Source organism: Tinamus guttatus, unplaced genomic scaffold (assembly GCF_059628265.1).
Source record: "Tinamus guttatus ecotype Peru unplaced genomic scaffold, ASM5962826v1 Tinamus_guttatus_pri_ptg000171l, whole genome shotgun sequence".
Classification (NCBI taxonomy): Eukaryota; Metazoa; Chordata; class Aves; order Tinamiformes; family Tinamidae; genus Tinamus; species Tinamus guttatus.
The window spans coordinates 4652478-4670886 of NW_028288705.1; positions in this window are offsets into that span (position 1 = coordinate 4652478).

Genomic DNA, 18409 nt, shown 5'->3' on the forward strand with positions numbered 1-18409 from the left:
CCTGGGGAACTGAAAGCTGGCTCTGTTCCCTCCTGTTTACTAGTTTTTGTCTATAAAGCCATACTGGCTGCTGGCGATAAATATAGCATTCCTATGTTCTGCAGAAGAGCAGATTGCTTCTGCATCACTTGGTCTTGTATTCTCTATGATTTTTTATCAAATTTGTAGCCTAATTTAGGCTGTTTTCTTGTGAAATAGAACTATCTAAAAGTGAGGATAAAACTACTTCAACATTTTTTTTTGTCTGACAAGATTTTTGTTGCTCCTTTTACTCTTCATCTTCCAGTCTTCCACGAGACCTGCCACTCTTAAGATCCCTGTGGTTTCACTGCATTAGCTGAGAGAGGACGAAAGGCAGAAACCGGCCAGAATCACACAGGAAGGGAGCAGAGGAAAGTAAGTTTGATAAGAGTCAGGATTTACTAACTGAACTAAACCCTGTGAAAATAAGGTGTGTGGGATTGATTCTGCTTAACTGCAGATGTGCTCAGCTTCAGTTGCATGATATTTACTGCCCTCTGTGGCTGCTGGGTCCCTCCTCCGCAGGAGTGATGGCTGCAAAACTCCAGGCATGGACAGAGTGCAGTCCTCCTTAGAGGGGCTGGTCCTTCCCCTTGGGCTATTGCAGCTGTGTCAGCATTGCCGTTTTGGGGCAGATGGCGTTTTTGTCCTTCTTGTCCCATACTTTTTCTCCTGAATTTGTTGTGTCAGAAAAAAACCATAATGTTATGGCACATGCCTGAAGGACAAGAAGGATGGTCAACATTCCTGAGAGGTCTAGATGATACCACAGATCCCCTATAGTGGGTATGTATGTCTTGAGTGAGCAAATCTGCAAAGAGTTGGAGATACCTGGTTACACAGTAGATATTTCAGCAATTTGTGGCAATATTTAAGCATGGAGGAGTCATCAAAGCAAGATGTCAGGAAGGTGAGCGGGTGGTCTGGTGCAGCAGTGGTGCTATGCAGAGAGGAAGAACAGAAAGGAGACTTGTTAATCCACATGTGTGTGTGTTACATAGATGTCTTTCTGAGAAAATCATTTTGGAATAGTTTTTTTGCAACTACAGAGGAATAATTAATAATGGATAAAATAGAAAGGGACTCAGAAGAAGTGAAAAGCCTCTCTTTCCACAAATCCCTAAAGAAATTCTGAAGAACCATCCTTCCTTGTGTCAAAGGCCAAACTACCAGTTCTCTGATTACTTCCTAATAGCTGATCGTCCAGTCATGAATTCAGTGCTAATGCACAATGAAAAATAATCTGATTTCAACATAAATAATTTATAAGCACTAGCAATCATTGGCAAGACACATGCAGTTAAAAATGATTCCTACCTTCAGTTCAGGAAGGGACAGGCATTTTGAAATTAGTCCTGCAGAAAATGAAACAGTCTAATTTCCACCAAATTTCTGCTGTAAATTCCAAATTATATAAACAAATTGTATAAGAAGTCTTCAGGAAGTTCCAGAATTCATTAAGTTTTAGAGAAGTTTTGTTAACTTCAAGTCCAAGTAGTGGCATTTCATATATCAACATATTAGATATTATGTAATACTAATATAAATATCTACTATTATAAAATGCTACATTTAACAATATAACTTTTCTACTTTGCTCATTATTAGATTTTTAGCCATTAATGTTTGTATTAGAATATTGTGGTATTTTAAAGACCTTATGCATTAAAGAGTAGCTTATAACATTAAAGTGGCATTATACGCATTAGTGCGATAGTGATACAATTAGTGATATAATTAAGTCTTTTTGTAAATGGGATATAAATTCACAGGCGAGTATTGTTCCAAATGTTTATGATTATCGTCTGTTTATCCAGGCTGCTCAAAGCTCTAGTTCATTCTAAACCATAAAATATTCAACCATAGTTGAAGAAGCATTGCTTTGCAAATGTGCATTCTTGACGTTCAATGAACTGGAGAAGCTCTGCTTCATTAAACTGAGCCTGCTATTGCATCCTCCAAAAATATCTCAGTGTACAGCTCCTCCTCCGGAGCCCCAGCAGGCAGGGAGCCTCCCGATCCGTTTGCAGTCTCTTAGGATCTCATTAGCTGCTCAGCGCACGGGCTGGCTGCAGGTTGGCTGGGACCACGTTGCTGCTGCTGCTGCCCGAGTCCTAAGGACCTGCTCTGACTTTGCCCTCCGGTCCCCTGCGCGGGTCCCCTCTGGGCTGCGCCGCGTTGCCTGGTTGTCCCCCCAGACCTCGGGCACTGTGTGGCTGCCGCGCTCCTCCGCGCCGGCGTCCCTGGCCGCGGGATGCTCTTGGCCTAAAGGCCCATCGAGTCTCCCTCCCACGTGCTTTGCCCTGATTCTGTATTGCACCTCTTTTCTGCGTTGAGACTTGGCTCTAAACACGGCTTAATCTTCGGTTAATCAATATCTAATCAATCACTGTTAAAGTCAGACTATCTCATCCTTGTTACCTGCATTTGAGTTTATATTCTCACCGATGAACTGAAAACATCTGCTAGATTAAGGCTGGGGAAGGACTTCATGGTTCTATGGGTAAAGACTGAATGTTTTGCAGATTATTGAAAAAAATAGCTGCTTTCTGTTTGAGTATGTTTTTTGGTGCTACTGGTTAACTGTGTCATATTTTTAGGAAAGGCTTCTCAAGGGAGCTTCTCAAAGAAGTGGTTACTCCTTCACAGGACATCAGTGAGAGTCTCTCAAGAGTTTTGGTATCCATTCAGCAGAGAAAACACCCCAGCTGTGTGGGACATGGTCTGGAATTTTTTTTTCGAAAGCAAAGGTAGTGATAGCTGAGTGTGGGCCTGTGTTGTTCTTCATATATTATTCAGCAAAGGAAACAATGAAGCTACCTCCCAGACTGTAAAATGCTGCTAATTTGTTACTTTGGGCTTGGCGGGATATTGTCAAGACCCATTGAAGTACTGGGATAGGGGTCTGCACACTTCAGTGAATCTGTGAAGGAAATGAAAGTATGTACTGAAAGCCCGTCATAGCCATTAGGAGAGGATTAAAAATTCTCCATGGTTAAAGCTTTTCCAGGGTTTGGGGAACTCAGGATAGCACACTCCCACTTAAGCAGTGGACACTCACAGACTCAGGTACATACACCTTGGCACAGGTGGCAGAGACCAATAATTTAAAAAGGGAGCTTTACCTTTCGTTTATCTGAGATAAGCAGGATGCAGAGCATGCAAGAGCAAAGGAAGGAGTTGCGGATCTTTGTTCCTTAGAAGCACTTCTACACAGATCCTGATCTGAACAGCTTGTCACCTCTCAGCAATACCTAGAATTGCTCCCTGCTTTGATTTTTCATCCTGTAACTACTATGTGCTACCATTAAGTGGGACACTTGGAGCAGAAGTGCACTGCGCTTAAGTAGGTAAAGTCATCCCACCCACCACATGCTTAATGGCCCTTTCAGTTCCTTCCTTCCATCCTCATCTGAATGCCTGTCCCTGCCTCCACTGGTGGGAGGTGGCAAGGGTTACTGTGCTCCCGAGAAGAGTATTACTCTGCAGTACGGTCTACCTTGACAAACGGGCTCCTTCCTGATGGAAGTAGAAATTTCTGCTTGCAGCCTTGTGAACTGCAGCTTTACACTGTTTCTGAAACTGCAGTTTCCTTCTCCTTTCTGTGGGAGCTGACTGTGCTTCAGAAGTGCCTCAGATAGACAGGACTCAGGTAGTCTACCAATAACCACTGAGTCATCCGGGGGCTGCCGTGTGTGTGTGGGGAATTTAGGTTCGCAAAGAACATATCCCTTTCTTAATGTCATGATTATGACATGCTTTTAGAGCACTCTTCAGGGCTCCAGACCTTGCATTGCATCAGTACTTTGCATTCAGAATAATCCCTGTCAAGTGCAGGTGACATTTTGGGTGCCATGAATGACATGTGACATAGTAAAAAATACACATCAAGGCAAACACTAATTTATGGTCTCTCCAGTAAAGTCCCAAGAACATTTTGGGTAGGGAGAATGCAATGTTGGCAGGGTTCTCCAAAGGGAAAGGTACAGGCAGCCAGGGAAAATGAGATTACCTACTTGGTCTTGGTTTTCCTTTGCCCTATCATTCCTTATTTCCGCATTTAGTCAACAGCAGACACTTTTGAAGCAGATTTTCCTATACCATTGCAGAGCATATTCCAGAAGTATGAGTCCTCCTAGTCATTTCATAGGGAAGGCATCTGGCCCAGAGCCCTCAGCAAGGAAAGACCACAAGGATCATCAGACTGAGCCTCTCACAAGGATTTTCTGGATTACAGCTCAAGCTGACTTTACATCAGAGATAAAGCTAGTACATGAACCTAGAGAGTGAGATTTTTGTCTGCTCATGGGGGATCTTACTGGAGGCCACACAAGGACTATAAAGAGGCCAGACAGGTAGTCTTGTTTGGTCTGAAAGAAGGTGGCACAGTGCAGGGAAAGTGTAGTCACTCCTCTTTGATGATTCGCATAGTTCATGGACAAAGTGATGTTCGGGATAGAGATGGTCTTAGGTCCCTAAGGATAATTAATCTCATGGGAATTCAAAGGAGCAGCACAGTTTCAGGAAGACTCAGGAAACTCCGGCAAATTTTAATGACTACTGTCCTATGTTCCTATTTACAGTCACAGTATCGCAAAACATAATTCTGGGGATTAAGGGATGGTCAAGCTTTATTACATTATTGCAGCATGTATGTTGTAAAAAGGAGCAAAACCAGAAAAAGTATTATGGCTAAGAAATTTCTGACTGCTGACTTCATCAACGCTCATTAGCACCTTTTCAATTATTAATTGTTCTGGCTGCTGCAGTTATTACTGATCCATATTAATCCTCCTGAAGAGCAAGAGATGACGACACTAGGCTGCATGCCTTGTCTTTCATACCCTACAGCTGGTCAGGAATTTTCCAATGAAATAGCTGCTCATTGGAAGATGTACATTCTCCAAAACCTCTGCTTTTGGTGGAAATCTACACATTTCATTAATTTCTATTGAGAAAGTCTTTTCACATCGTTCATGGTCTTTCTATAGCTTACCTCCATGAGGAGGATTGTCCCTGAGAACATGAGTTAAACGTGTCTTTTTTCCTTCCTGGTAATTCTTAAGAAGTGAAAGAGAGGAGCCTAAGGAACACATAGCACAGGGCACTTTCTAATGTGATGGGCTGCAATAGGCACCTGAGATATAAGACCAATTTTGCCTACTCTGACTTCACATGATGAAAATAGTAAGATCTCATCTTCATTTCTTCTGCAATTAATAACAGCTTAAGACAGCAAGCTCAAATCCTTACAAAACAATAGAGAAATAATACCTGCTTTTGTTATGTATGACTCATTAATGTTTCAAACATTTTCTAAGAGTCACAGCTGGAGGAGAAGATGCACACAGGAGAAAAAGTGATCAGCCTTAAGACATTATCATTACAATCAAAGATTGCGTTGTCTATTTTATTCAGAATGCAAAAGATTCTTCTTTTCAAAATACTTAAAAATACAGCTATGCCATCTTCTTCCTAAAATCCCACAGAGTTGTAGTAAATATAGCAATAATATATCGATCTCCTGGGTCCCACTAAGATGCTTTCTCATTGAAGACATTTTAAAGATTTTTCTTTCTTTTTTTTCTTCTGTGCTCCTGTCTACGTCAATGTTCTTTCTGCATACCAGAAGAGTTAGTGATTCTCTGCAACAAAGAGTTATGACCGTGTAGTGAATGGTTGTATTTAAATGTACATATGCTGGGAAAGTCTTCTGGAGGGTAACGTACCCGCTAAGCCTTGAGATACAGGATGTTACTGACTCAGGCTTTGCTACCATGCAGATTGCTCATCTTCTTTGCATTTTAAATGAACATTGGTGTTTGGCAAGGCCCAGATGAACAAAAAGTAGTTGTTCTTTCTGTTTTCTCTGTGAGAAGAAATAAAGACAAAGAACAGCAAGGAAATGTCCAGCATGTGAGTAACAACAAGAATGTAATGAGTTACGAAAATGCTAGGAAATAGAGATGAGTGGGATGGCAGAGCAACATGGCCCCTTGGGAGAGGGTGTCAATGCCCTGAAAACCTTTCTCTCCAATGCCACAGAGAAATCTGAAGGTCAGTCTGGAGCGAATCTTCTCCAAGGCATTTAAGGGAGACAGTCAAAGGACTGAGCTCAAGGCAAAAACATGGTTTTTTTGGAGCAGGAGAAGATGAGTTACTCTCTTTTTGAATTTAGTTACTATTCAGAATGTACTCTTAATTTGGTTTGATTTAAGCAGAGTTCAGAAAGCCAAGCTCCTAAATCTCTTAAGTAATTCCAATTTGAACTCTGTAGCTTTTGATAGGAAGAGGGGTGGTACCTTCACTCAATGCCTACTTTTGCTCAGATTAACATTATCATCTCAGGCAAAGGGCAAGGGTGTCAGAATCTCTCTAAGGATATTATTAAACTTATGGCAGCATAGGAAAGTTAAAAATAAGTAAGAATAAGGATTTGCAATAGTGTTAGATAAGAAAAAAAATGGAATAACTGAAATAAAATGGCTGCTTATTCTCTAAAGTCAATAGAATGGGAAGATCATTAAACTGAATAGATTATTCCTCTTAACTGTCACAGGACAGTGCTCCTGCATGTACCTGCATGTGGGAACTCTGCCACTTACCTTTGAGACATGGATATTCACCTGCGCTTTCTCAATTCCCTTTTATTCCTTGAAAATGGAGCTGAATAAAACTCTGCTGTGCGATTGGCCACAGCCGTATGTTTTCTGATCTTTGAGTTCTGGGAAATTTCCTCAGCTTCCAGGGTTTGTTTGGGTTCCTTTCTCTACAGCTGCCTATGCCCACGGGAAATCCCTTCCACTGCTGGGATCCACACATAAAGTGCCTTGCACAAGGGGTCTTTTCTTGTAAGAGGGAGTTTTAGCAAGGTGAGCTGGATTAATAATAATTCCCTACGGAAGTTACAAATAGCCCTAAACAGTAAAGATTTTTGCTTTTCGTTCTACTCAACTTCAGAGGTTCTAAAGCTGTATTAGTCTTTAAAGCTGTGTAATGTACAGACCAACATTTATTTGAATGGGAAAAAAATGCACCACTATCTGTTCTTTTGGCAAAATATGTGTAACCATTTTCTGTGTTTTTTTTTTTTTTCATAATGGAAAAGTGTGTTTTCCCAGAGTCATTTGAGTTTCAACCATGCTGAATTTTGCAGAGGGATAACAGGCAGAATGCAATTGTACCAGTCAAGCAACTTGTTGGGTTATGGTTTTTCCAGCTTATCATCACTTAGTACCAATATTTTCGGGTGAGAGACACAGATGAGAGAAAAAAATTGAGCTACGTGAAAATATGCTATGTCATGGGTTAGATACAATATTCATGTGAGTTATTTTAAATCTTCTTTTGCAGGATCCCAAACTATTAAGGAAATAGTCCAGCTTAAATTAGCTAGCTTTTTAAAGAAAATCGGAATTATGAGCTCTTTGTCTGTCTGCCTACCCGTCTGTCTCCTGCGTGTGCCATTCCTCCCACTCTGCACATCATAAGCCAGGGGTGGATTGCAGCTGAAGCTGAGAGAAAAGTAGAGAGCTTACAAGTAACACAGTTACTAAAAGCTTTACAAATTGGAGCAAAACCACAGGAATTGCCCCACACATACGCTCGGAGCAACTGCAAGGTTCCACATCCCTCATACAGCCTAGCAAAACTCTCCAGGTAGAAGAGCTTAGCGATGACCCAGTTTTGATGCAGTTTTCAGTGAGAGCGATCTCACTGTTACAGCGAGTCTGTAGGAAACCCAGTGCTGAACAGTACTCTATGTATCCACATTCAAACTGGCATAATCATAGAATCATAGAATCACAGAATGCTCAAGGTTGGAAGGGACCTCTAGAGATCATCTAGTCCAACCCCCTGCACACGCAGGGTCACCTAGAGCACGTGGCACAGGACTGCATCCAAGCGGGTTTTGAAAATCTCCAGAGAAGGAGACTCCACAACCTCTCTGGGCAGCCTGTTCCAGTGCTCTGTCACCCTCACTGTTAAGAAATTTTTCCTTAAATTCCTGTGGAACTTTTGGTGCTTCAGTTTGTGGCCGTTACCTCTAGTTCTGTCGGTGGCCACCAGGGAAAAGAGACCAGCACCATCCTCCTCGCTGCTTCCCTTGAGGTACTTATAGACACTGATCAGATTCCCTCTCAGCCTTCTCTTCTCCAGGCTGAACAGGCCCAGCTCCCTCAGCCTCTCCTCATAGGGCAGATGTTCCAGGCCCCTGATCATCCTTGTGGCCCTGCGCTGAACTCTCTCCAGCAGCTCCACATCCCTCTTGTACTGTGGAGCCCAGAACTGGACACAATACACCAGATGCGGCCGCACCAGGGCTGAGTAGAGGGGCAGGATCACCTCCCTCGACCTGCTGGAGATTCTCTTCTTAATGCACCCCAGGATCCCATTGGCCTTCTTGGCCACGAGGGCACACTGCTGCCTCATGGTCAACTTATCATCCACCATGACACCCAGGTCTTTCTCCGCAGAGCTGCTCTCCAGAAGGTCAGTCCCCAGCCTGTACTGGTGTCTGGGGTTATTCCTCCCCAGGTGCAGGACCTTGCACTTGGCCTTGTTGAATTTCATAAGATTTTTCACCGCCCAGTTGTCCAGTCTGTTCAGATCCCTCTGGATGGCAGCGTAGCCCTCTGGGGTATCAGCTACTCCTCCCAGTTTGGTATCATCAGCAAACTTGCTGAGGGAGCACTCTGTGCCTTTATCCAGGTCATTGATAAATAAATTGAACAGGAAGAATCATAAGAAAAGATGTAGTGGATAGCGCTGAAAGGGTAACTCTGTACTATTGATGACCATGACTGGGATCAGCATTTTTTTTTTCAGATTTCTCCCCTGCCTCCTGCTCTCTTCCTTTTCTCCCCTCTCTCTGCTCAGCATGCAGACACATGTCCACACACGCTGCCACTCGAGAAAGGTTTGGGCAAGATTTAGTCATGGGCTCTAAAGGCACAGAGGTAACAGCCAGAGCCTTTGCAGGGAGAAAGATGTGAGTGGGTATTTCAGGAGTGGGACTCAGGTAATAGGGATTTAGTTCTGAATTCTGCCTGCTCCACATGCTTCTCCACTTCTGTTCTTTCTCTCCATAATGGGGGTTATTGAGTTTCTTTCCCTTCATGTAGACTGTGAAGGTGGGGGTGTCTCTATATGCCTAGTAGAGCTCTGATCTCACATGAGCATCATCAGAAACCCTCTCCAGCTTTCCTCTGGAGCAAGAGGAAGGTGGATCACGCCATCTCAGCCGAGGACTCCCAGTGTGGAAGTGATCCAGGTCTGCAGCCCTTCTCCAGACTGGATCAGACTCCGGGGAAGCACCATCAGAATGGGAACTCCCAGGCCCATCTCTTTTTCCCACATGCAGGCATCATACGCCTTGTTTCCTGTGCCAGCACGAGGACACTGTGACACATTGCATGTTGTTGCTGTAAATTATTAATTATTACTATTGCTTATAAGCAAGGAAACTACCTTAAAATAATTGTCTTGCTTGCTGACTTCATTTAATTCATAACAAATGACTACAAATTACTGGTCAAATGATGCATAAAATCCCATAATTCCAGCTTTGAACATCCAGCCCTTATAGCAGTTGTGGAGATCATTCTGCGCCTCCTTCATTTTGGACTACTCTTTCCATATATGTGCTCAGGCAGGAGCGAAAATGCTCACAGTGCCTTGGTCTGTTTATTTATAACTTGCAGAGGAAGCTTGGATGGCAGCATCCCAGTCACATCCCACAAGTTAAAAAAAAATCTTACATGAAGTGCTGTATTTAAATTAAACAGATACACACTATGCCAGAATCGCTTTGCCAGTTTGCTTTCCTTCCTGATAAAAAAAAGATAAATTATTCAGTTAGCAGCATTGTACTTGGCTCTCATATTTAAAATTTCTCCTGAATGGAAGTTCTTGCTGAAAAGGATGTAATTTTAGCGTGCTGATGCGAAGCAGAGATACCAGTTCCACATTTAGCTCTCCTCGCCGCCACCCCCGCTCACATTTTCAGGGGAATTCAGAGCGCAGCCAAGGTGCCAGACTGGCAGCCTTGGGAACTCGCGGGCTCCGTTTATCTGCAGGCGGCCGCGTCCTGCGCCGCTGCCGGCGGGGAGGTTCCAGGGTGAGAGGCCGCCTCGTCCTCTGGAGCATTGACCCCTCAGACTGCCAGCGGCAGCAAGTTGCTGGATTTGTGTTGTTCCCTTGGGTGCTGGGGAGGAAGAACGCCTCCTGCAGAGGCAATGCCGGGTTATCTTGCAAAACCTGCAAAATCTGTGATCAGCAGCATCGAGGAGGAGGGTGAGAAAGGAACAGTCTGTCCCCAAGCTCTACCTGGAGCCTGGGTTTTGCGACCTGAGGTGAGACAGTGAGTTCCCAAAGGGAGGAAGCACTCAGAGCCAGCGGTTTGGACGTGTCTTGGCATTACGTGTGCCCATATGATGCACGCTGGCCCTTGCGTGTGCTCCTCAGCAGCGGGCGGGCTGGTGCCCAGCTCCGCGTCGTGGTGGCTCCGCCGCTTCCCGCAGCTCCGCGAGCCCCGCTGGGCTGCCCGCGTCCGCAGCGCTGATACCCCGCGTCCACACGGGGCGAAATGGGAAAAAAAGGAATTTTGTTTTATGCCAGCAGCTCTGTTTTCCGAAGGACCTGGCAAATCAGTGCTGTTGTTTCTCACTCCGGCTGTACACGAGAACTGAGTGTGGGGCAGCCGCAGACGGGAAGGAAACGGACGCAGTGCATGGCGTGCAACCCTTGCAGAAGCGCACACTGAGGGGTGAAGGATTTAGAGGGACCTGGCAATACTGGCCTGCAAATTTCTGGCTGGAAGAGTCGACACTGTTCCAACATTTCTGCAAAGAAAGAGCCAGTTCATTTTAGATATAGCCCATGTTTTTTTTTTTTTTTTTTTTTTTTTTTTTTTTTTACAGCATGCTGTAAGTGGAATCTGTCCTGTGATTTGCTCTAATCCTTACTGCATTAAAAATGTATCTTGTTCTGTTACACTGCTGCAGTTCTTGGTGTGAAACACAACAACACAGCTGGCAGGTTGCTACTGGCGTAACCAATGCCATGTGTCACAGGCCCTGGTCCTGATAGCAACTTCTGATAGATGTCTATGGCACTGGGTGTGAAAAAAAATAATTCCAGGCAGCCGTGGTTCAGCAGCTTATCAAGTAATCTGCAGTTATTTTGTAAGGTTTTTAGTGAAATTTTGTTCCATCTCTCAACCTGTTTCAGTGAAGATTCATGGATTTTGGGGTGTTCTTTTCTTTCTTTTTGCATTTGACTTGTTTCCTGGAGGCTTATTTTATAGAGGCATTCAATTTCTTAACATTTATCTGACAAAAAAAATAAAGCCTTTGAAATGTTGGATGGACTTTGAAAGCTGTCTGGACAAAACATTAGAACATAAATAGGACAGATCCTTCAGAGCATGACCCAAAAGATTCACTGGACTTGGTCTTGGCCCTTTTTTTTCCGAGCTGTCTTGAAGAGCACACCGCTACTGGGGCTTCGTTGTATGAAGCATCCCAAGCCATTTTACATTTCCGTGTCATTGTATGGTCAAGATTGAGACCAAGCAACCAAGCAAACTGAGTTCTAGTTCATGCTGGGCTCTCTTTTCTTTTGCTCTTGCCTCCGTGTCCACACGCCTGGCAGCGCATGGAAACACAAGACAGACCAGGTCTTCCCGCACGGACTCGGGTGGTGAACACGGCCTCTGGCTTCCTATTGACTAAGCAAAATAGGCCAGAGCTCCCTCGGTGGTGACATAAGCTGCAAAAGCTGCTGATTCTGGATATCAGAGGCTTGTGATTACGCTGGATACAAGGGAAAGAGGAGCTGCGAGGGCTGGCCAGGAACAGAGGTGCCTCAGGATGGAGGGCTGCAGGCTGCAATTCGAGATGGCAGCACTCGGCTCACGCAGACACGTAGCTCTGCAGGATCAGAAGCGACTGAAGAACGTGGTGAGGGGGTTTGTAACCCCGGCCCTGTGTTTACCAACAGGAAAGAAACTCAGCAAAATAAATGATAGCTCCAGAACTACCTGGTAAAATATTGGCAGTGTGGGCGAAAGTAGCCAGGTCTCTGCATGCCCCTCTCGTGCTCCCTTCGCTTCTTCCCTAGCGCTGCGGTGGCCGGTGCCCTGGGGTCCTGCTGGGAAACCCTGCAGGAGAGGAAGGAGCTTCACCCCAATGGGCTCTGCTAAGGACCGGGCTTTCCCCAGCTGCAATTTGCGCCTTGCTTTCACAAGCACATTCTGAAAAAGCAGTGCTTTGCCTGCTGAAGTGCTTTCCCTTTGATTCTGACCCAGATCTTTCCAACCCGTCTCAGCTGCGAAGCTAAATGGGACGTAAATGGCCCATCTCGCCCTGGCCCCTGCGTGTTCTTCCCCATGTGGAGCCGCCGAGGGGGAGTCGAGGGGAGCCCCCTGCACAGGCCAAACAGACTCCCTCGATCCGCTGCTGGCAACCGGCTTCTCTGCACATAGCAGATCGTGACAGGCGTTTAAAAAAAAAAAAAAAAAAAAAAAAAAAAAAAAAAAACACTTATCCTTTACTATATGAACCTGCACTTGTACATAACTTTGTTGCGAGATTCCCCCGTGCGAGGCATCCCCGCTAAAATCCAGTGATACGTTCCAGTTTGAGTCATTTCGCTGTCAAGGTGGAAGCAGCATTTCATTCCCACTTCCAATACTGTAGCCAACAGTGAGCAATGTCCCATAATAGAGGCAGGACCTCGAGGACAGGACACGAAGGTGCTGTTTCCAGTTCTGCTCCAAACTGGTTGCACAGTCCTGACAAAAACCTGGCACTGAGACTTTCAGGGGCTGCACCAGAGAGCAGGAGCTGAGGAGAGGCAGCTGCAAGGAGCAAGACTGAGGCCAGGGGCCAGCTTGAGAAGAGATGATAGGTGCTGGCGTGAGGGGTTTCTGTGGAGATGAATCAAGCACCTGGCTGTCTGTGGCTCAAATCCAAGTTACAGCTGGGCCAGGCAGATAGAAAGACATCAGAAGAGCCACAATTCCATAATTCCCCCCCTGCCCAGCCCAGCAAAAGCTGTGCCCACCTCCAGCTGCAAGGCCCTGCCAGGTACAGAGAGACCCTCCATGGCTGGTGTCAGATAGGTGTCCATGTGAAAGGATTATCCTATTACTATTTTGCAGCATTGCCAATAGTAATGTCAAAGGAAGGACAGCACATACAAGGTTATTTTGGTTCTTGAGTAAACAGTGGGGTTTTTTTCCTCATTCTCAGTTACAAGAAAATATGCAACGAAAATCGTTCCCATGTAAGTGTGTACTCCTATGGTAAGACTAGAATGCTGGAGTAAACCTCTGATTTCTACAAAATCATATTCCTCATCTGTCTGCCAGAGGTTGTAGGGAAAGGAATACCACAGTTTTGCCCCAGTTGAACATGGGGGAATCAGAAGTCTCTTGGTGAAATAGCTTTTCCTGGTGTTTATTACGCTCTCAGAAGGGGGGAAAAACAAAGAAAAATATGAGAAGAGGCTGAGCAGAAATGTAGCTATTTCCATTTCAGCAACCGTGATGAATTTTGAAAAGATGTTTCATCTTCATAGCAAGACGAAATTACAGACAGGATGACAGATGGATTCTGGGCTGAGTACAAGGCTGCAAATCATTTAAACAGCTCCACTAATATCAGATTGCAGGGATGATACCAGTTTAGAAATTTAGAAACATTTCTATCCAAACACCATGTATTGATTAGTTTGCATAAAAGCATAGTTTGATGAAATGCCTTTTCTCCATCAATGACCTGCAGGCGATGTCTCCATCGATGCTGAAATTTGCTTAAGCGAATAAAATCCTGCAGAGCTCACTGTAGTTATACGGCTGCTCTGCTTCCTCCCTGTGTGGTCTGTCCAGCTGTGGTCCTGCTGTTTTGTTCTTACCTATTTCCAAGCCTGGAAATTGGCTCATCCTGCTGTTCCTTGTGAAGCTCCCGCAGTTGTGGCCCCTGAACACGGTCACTGCCCTGTGTGGCCAGGGGCCTCCCAGGCCTGAGAAAAGCCCCAGCATCGCAGGTGGCGACACACGGCCTGGACTGGCACCAGCTCCGCCCGTGTCCCTGTGTCCCTGTTCCCTATTGCTGGTCATGGATATGCCCTGCAATTCCTCAAACCCCGCTTAGAGATTCAGGGGGTGAATCCCAAGGAAGCACCAAAGTAACGTTGCTGGAAAACATCCAGCCTTTCCTCCGCAGGTCCCCCTGCCTCCTGCTGAAGTACGAGGCAATCTGAACGTCTTCTCCGCACCAGGCTGACACGCCGATATTCCCCTGGAGATCAGAGCAGAAAGGATGGTGCCTGCCTCCCGTCTCCAAAAACGGATCTGGAAAGAGGCCTGCTTTGCTCCCTGCCCCCATGGCAGGAGCCTTCCTCGCCATGCAGGGGCACGGGGACAAATAAAGAAGTTGAGGTAGCACAAAAATACCCCAGTTTTGAAGCACTAGTTCAAGCAACAAGCCCTGGCTGATGAAGACACTATTTTAGGAAATCAGTTCAGCGCTGATTCAGGTTCGTAGATATTCCAGATAAAAAAGACCTCTTAGGTCATTTGCTCATCCTCCCTGCCAAGAAGAGATTACTGCAGCCTTCGGTGTCTGGATCTATTTTTCCACATGCCTTCAATGAAGCAGCATATGGACATTGTCTGCGGATCCCTCCTTACTTGCTGCTTGTAAAAGGTACCGCCGCCAGCAGCGTCTGGGTGATGGCTTCACACCTCGCCACCCTTCCTGCAAAACAGGTCCCTCTTCTGACAGTGGCACTGGCTATGGCAGCCTGGCCTGTCGATTTTGTTTGCCAGGAGAAATACCCAGAACTTCTAATTCTCTTCCAGAGATCTGATGAGGAAGCAACTGTCTGGTCCTCGCGTGTCTAAATATTGTTGCCTTTGATGAGCCTTAAATAGCTTTTAGGAAGTGTGCAGGTACAGCTCAGCTTGCAGAACTGAGCCCTTGCCAGGCAGATCCCGGGTGTGGAGCAGCCGGACACACGCTTGCTGCTGGCAAACCCGTTGGTACCATCGTGACCAGGAGCCTCTCACCCGAGACCACAAGGGTTAACACGCGCAGCACCGCTGGGGAGGAGGAGAGGAGCGCCCGGTGCCAGACGCTTCTTCTCCTTTGTTGCTGAGTCTCGTTTTCTTATGCCATTCTTTTTCCTTGTTAGCAACACATTCCTCTTCCGCATTCCTCTAATGTTTGTGCAGTGCAAGAAACTACCAGCTCCTGACAGAGGTCACAGGAAAACTCATTAAATGCACGGCCTCCTGCCACCTCCACAAATTAAATGCAGATTCATTCACTTCTCATAACACTTGCGAAGTTTTACAAGACATCTCCCCGCGATGCTGCTGTTAGTTAAGCACTGTGGCAAGAAACCCCTAAAAGAGCCAGCTGGAAACCTACGGGCACATTCCTCCTTGCCGGATTCGCGGCGTCACGGACGTGTGTTTGTTTACACTGTTCCTGGCGCTTCCCAAGGGCTCTGCTAATTCAGCGTTTCTGCAGTGCTGCCTTTGCTGCCTGCACCCAGTTCGGAGCAAGCAGTTGACCATAATTTGGAGCTTTTTTTTTTTTTTTTCAAAAGACGAAACCTCTTTTCTTCAATGAAATATTCATTTAAATTGCCACTAGATTTATTCAGCTAGCTGAGCAAACACAGAAGTGGATAGAGCCCCCATTTCTTCTCCAAACATTCACAGCTGGAGTAGGCAAAGTGTCAGTCTCCATTTATAAGAGTATTAATAATTATATTTACATTCAGGGTTGCTATGCAGCCTGAATTGTATATAATGATGATCTCATATTAAGACTGATGATACAGCATTAGTAATCTGGGCTATAATACATTTCCATTCCCACTATAATACACAAATATTTCTTTAGGAAAATACCTGCTTAAGGCGTGAATATATATAACAGAACTTCACCAGTTCTTTTATATGGAATTACTTTGAAAAAGAAATGTCCATAAGATTATGCTTTTAGTATGACTAAGCAGAATTCACCTGTGGTCATCTAAGCACTAGGATACATTTAAACTGTGATTTTTGGTGTTAAAGAACAAACAGCAACAACACAAAATACTCAGTTTGGGTTCCCTTTTCATTATGCTTGATTTAAAAGCGTCTGTTCTTGGATCAGCCCCTCACCAGTGACCCCGGCCCAGCATGTGAGGGTCAAGGGAAGGCGGCTCCTCCGCAAGCTGTTGCGGAGGGCGGTGGGGTGGAGGAACCGGGTGACCTTCGGAGCTGAAGCAGCAGAAATGGAGTTGCAGGGCCTGGTACCAAAGGACTAATGGAAGGATAAACTGGGAGCTCAGCAGTGGAAACTGCAGAGGAGGAGAAACACTCGATACAGCAGCCAAACTCAGGGTGACTATGTGCTGGCACTGTGACGAGTGCAGATGATCGCAGGAGAGGGATATTTCCAGACGAGTCAGGGACACCTAAGACAATGATGATGTTAAAGGAATACAATAGTTTGATACTATAATTACTCATATTTTAAATATTGCAGGTTATCAACACATCTGAACTGGAAATAGAAAGGATGTTCCCCACCCTTGGCGCCCCCGGGTGCTGGGCACCCCTCCAAAGGCATCGCAGAGCAAACCCCCACGTGCCTGGGCTGCTCCTTGGGCTGCTCCTTCCACCTCGTGCAGGGCTCCCTGCCAGGATCTGTCCCATTGGGCTGTGAAGACCCCGCCAGGAGGAGGCCCTCGCACCACCGGCTGCCATTGAGGCTTGCTCCCGAGCAGCAAGGTGCGTTACGAGCTGCAATCCCTCTGCTCCGCTGCAGGCAGGTGCCTTGGGAGGAGCTGCAGCGCGTCCTGGAAGCGCCTCTTCCACCCCACCACTAGGCACCTACACCTGCACAGATGCCTCCCACCCCGTGGCCGGCAGGCTCAGCTGGGTAAGCGCAGCCCTGCTGGTCAAAGGAATGTTTTGCTTGGCAAACACATTCCCCTGCACGCAGTACAATCGGCATTTAATTTAGAAAAGTATTTTTAAAAAATCCACTTACCTTTTGGGAGGTATTATTTAAGGATGTACTTTTGTTGAGAATCCTCTTAGTGGATCTGGAGGTCAAGCTTACAATGTTTGAATTTTTCAGTGGAAAATATCTGCAGAAGTGGAAAATATCTACAGAAATGTGTTTAAGCATTTTTGCTGGATACTGTTGAGTAACTGGATTTCTTAAAAGTATAGCAGAAGTTTAAGCATTTCAGGAGCGATCTCAGTGTTTCAGGAGGAGCTGCTCACCTGTGGGCATTGCTTTGGTGACAGCACCTGGTAGTGTTCGGATGCCTCGCCTAGCTGGGGTCCCTGCACCACCAATACAAAGCCACAGAGGGTTCTGCTCTGAGAAAAAAAGAGAAGATAAGCCAGAGCCTATGACAGCTTTCTGACAGAGACTGTGACTCTTCATTTTATCAGGGCTGAGAAGCCAGTTGTGTCTGTACGGGATTAACCCTGGAAGGATGATTTATCACCTGCTGTACATTGGCTTCGAACTCTTTGACACTCAGCCTTGTTTTTTCTTTTGCCTTGCCATTACCCTGCGGTTTCAAGCATTAGTTTTGTCGGGCTCTGCTATGTGGCTTGAGGCATGAGGTGTTTCAGGTATACATGGCGGCCCCGTGTTTACACAAGTAACTCCCAAGCACTGACGAAATCCTGCTGAAGAAAGCAGCAGCATCAGCAGGAGGACAGATTTGTATAATCAGGTCAATCCTGCTGGAAATTTTTTACCATCAGAATAAAGACAGCTATCTGGATTTCTGTTTTCATATTCATGAAAGATGAAATGCAGAGCTGCAGAGGATGGGAAGTAAACACCATGCATAATTTAGCAAACACTCGGTGCAGAAGTATTTTTAAGATTACCTGCAGAAGTCCCAGAAAAAATGTAAATAATTAACGTCGTGTGGTGTGGAAAACAACGGAGGCCTCCTGCTGCTCTGCACGCTGCGCGCCCGGCGGTGCTGCTTGGATGCGCCCGCGCCGCCCGCGGGCAGCGGATTCATTCCCACAGATTCATTCTCCAAGTGTTCTCGGTGCGAATGCCACAGCAAGGCTCCTCTGCACCCTGGGCACTGTCAGCCAGGTCTGAGGTGGCCTGATCTGGGAGAAGATGATGGGTGGGAGAGAGGTGTCCAAGTCGGGCCACCATGTCTACCCAAGGCGCCTGCTTCAAAAGGAGAAGGCAAAAGGCAGGCAGCGCGTACAGAGGGCAGAACACCTGACATTAGCCAGGCACAGAGCATATGCAAGCCTGGTTGATACAAGTCTTTTCGTAGGATTAGTACCCCCCGGGTAAGAACAGGCCAGGCCAGTAGCTTCAAGGAAAGC